This window comes from Sinocyclocheilus grahami, unplaced genomic scaffold (genome assembly GCF_001515645.1).
Source record: "Sinocyclocheilus grahami isolate Dianchi unplaced genomic scaffold, SAMN03320097.WGS_v1.1 scaffold108.1, whole genome shotgun sequence".
In the NCBI taxonomy this organism is placed as follows: Eukaryota; Metazoa; Chordata; class Actinopteri; order Cypriniformes; family Cyprinidae; genus Sinocyclocheilus; species Sinocyclocheilus grahami.
Genome location: NW_015505287.1, coordinates 1 through 3,065, shown reverse-complemented (window position 1 = coordinate 3,065; position 3,065 = coordinate 1).

The following is a 3,065-nucleotide window of genomic DNA, read 5'->3' as shown; positions in this document are numbered from 1 at the left end:
AGGGATAACTTTTCAGGAAATATCTGTTTTAGGCTTACGATCAGGGTTAGGTGCTTCCACACCCTTGTTAATCAGCTATCATTTCACACTGATTTTAGGAATAAATTATGGGTAGGGTTAGGTTTAGGGGTAGGGATTGGGTTTAGTCTATATTTTTGGACAGTAATGTTGATCCAGGATCAACAAAAGATGATCATCCAGGAACATGTCTTACTTGACAAAATCACGGCGACCGCTGTCTTGTCTCCTCTGAGGCTGGGACTCTAAATAGTGTTCTGTGCTCATCTGTGCAGCCAAAGACAGAAGAGTTAGACTCAACGACTCAAACTTTCACCATGGCATTAGAGCTGGTATACCGTTGTCGTTTGCGAAATCAAAATGACGGCGCCGTGGGTGTAAATTTACAGATTAAGGGACGGTAATATTATAATGAGATTCCTTTGCCACGTCACCAAGGGAGCGAAATCTGACACGCTCGTATTCTCAGACGCTTGCAGAAAAAGGCTTACCAAAACAAAAGTTACCTCCTGGGTTAATCTTTTTCACGTTTCCTTGATTGGTAGATGCACCAGGGACCTGATTAAAACTTAAAACCTGGAAAAGTCAGATTTTCATGATATGTCACACACAAATTTTCCTTTCTCTTTGGAGTGTTACAAGCTCTTGGTACATAAAGAAGATCTGTACAGCTGCAAAGACTAAAGTCTCAAATCCAAAGAGATATTCTTTATAAACGTTAAGAGTCAGCCACGCCTACCTAAAACGGCTCGTTCTAACACGCCCCCACATGTCTACGTCACTATCTGGGAACATTTGCATAACAACCGCCCAAATGTTCACACAAAGAAAGAAGGCGTAACTTTTATTCTCGCTGTAGTATTGTTGTTACCGCCGCCACCATGTAGTGAAGGCACTGTGTGCTTCGTTGTGAAAGCGAAACTACTTTGTTTGGCCTTCCAAAAGAGGACAATATCACTTCGTCATGCCTGGAGCTGATCCGTGCTGGTCGCTGAGGAAATACTTCAACTTCGCGCTGTCGATCGCTGGATCGGCTTTCACCGTGGACGAAGCGGAGTCCAGCCCGGGGTCGTCACATGTGGTTGCCGCAGGCATCACAATATGGTAAGGGATGTAACATTTCCGTCACACACTTGAGGAATTCGGCCAATCACAACACACTGGATAGCTGGCCAATCAGAGCACACCTCGCTTTTCAGACCAACGAGCTTTGTAAAAATCGACACGTTTCAGAAAGGCGGGGCATAGAGGAGAAACAATGTACAGTATGTGTTATTTGAACCTTAAACCGCATAAACATTTCAACACCAAATACACGAAATAATGTTCTTTTTAGCAGCATCATATGACCCCTTTAAAGTCCTGATATACACATGCACATCCTGATGCTCACCAGCAGGGGGCTGTAGTTGGCTGGGGCGGACAGAGATCCATGCAGACCAGAGGCTGGAGGGAGAACAGACAAGCCAGAGGAGAAGATCCCCAACGCGCTCAGGTTTAGACCTGGCATCATGTTAGTCTGCTGCTGAAACCAGAGATGGAGAAGGATGTGAATCTGAGAGTACAAGTGAGACTTTATGCAAAGCGTGGAATGAACCAGTCTTGTTCAATTTCACAGGTTTATGTTAGTCAAACAGTTACTGAATAAGCAAATTAAATGGATTAAACGAATGCAGTTCTACTGAGTTAATGCCAATTCACATCCACACTCTGCCTGATAATCACTGTCTGTCCAAGCAAAACAAGTTCTGCTTTACTAAGATTAAAGAAACAGGATTAAAGCCACTGTTAAACCCAAACACTGTGTGAGAACAGTTAAAGGATATGTTTGGTGTTTGTCAGTCCATATTACATTGTTCTCTGCAATATTCAGATTCAGATCAATTGTGAGTATATAAGTCTACTGATGGACAATTCTATATTTACATTGACTGCTTTATCTACATGTCATTGCTGTCCATGGTAACATGCCGACATATTCATATCTCAAGTTGAAAAGCTTAACTGTCCTTGGAGGGCATCAGTAATTTTATAGTAACAAACCTTTCGGTAGATGACTACAAGTTTACCTATTTTTTTCCTGATTTAACCCATAAAAATTAGTTCAGTAAAGCATTTAGGTTAATGCATTTAGGTTGATTAAGCAAAATTAAATACAATTTTAGACTTAAAACCAGTTAACTTAGATGTTGCCATTTTTAGGTTACCATTTTTTCCTCAATGTACCTAAATATGTACGCTAAGTAGTTCATATAAATTGGAGATTAAAATTTGCAGATTAATAGTAATAATAAACTATTATTGTAAAAAATTTTTTTTAAAAGTCACAGAGCTTAATGGCGGAAGCTTTACTTTAACAAGACAACTCCACAAGTAAGATACAATAATCAATTACTCAAATTAATAATAATAATGAATAATTCAGTAAACTAATAACTTCAATATTTCACATCCCTAAATTCATTTATCTTGTAAGTTCTAACAAACTCTTGTTGCTGTAGTTCAAGAGTTCCTAAATTCTTTTTCAGTACATCACTAAACGCTACTTGTTTAGAGCATCATCTGAAATGGTACGGATGTACATTCGATCCTCTGAAATGGCGCAGTATATTTGTGTATCTTGGTAGATCTGTGTTCTTAAAGGGTTAGTTCACCCAAAAATGAAAATGCTGTCATTAATTACTCACCCTCGTGTTGTTCGAAACCCGTAAGACCTTTGTTCATATTCGGAACACAATTTAAGATATTTTTGATTAAATATGAGGGCTCTCTGACCCTCCCATAGACAGCAAGGTAACTACCACGTTCAAGGTCCAGAAAAGTACCAAGATGATCAACAAAGTAGTCTGTGTGACATCAGTGGTTCAACTGTAAAGTTACGAAGCTACGAGAATACTTTTTTGTGCAAAGAAAACATAAATAACAACTTTATTCCACATTTTCCACACTTGTGGTCGCGCGTTCACGACAGTATCATGACGCGAGCATGCAGCGGCGCTGACCCACACGCTCGCGTCATGATACTGTCGTGAACGCACGTCCACAAG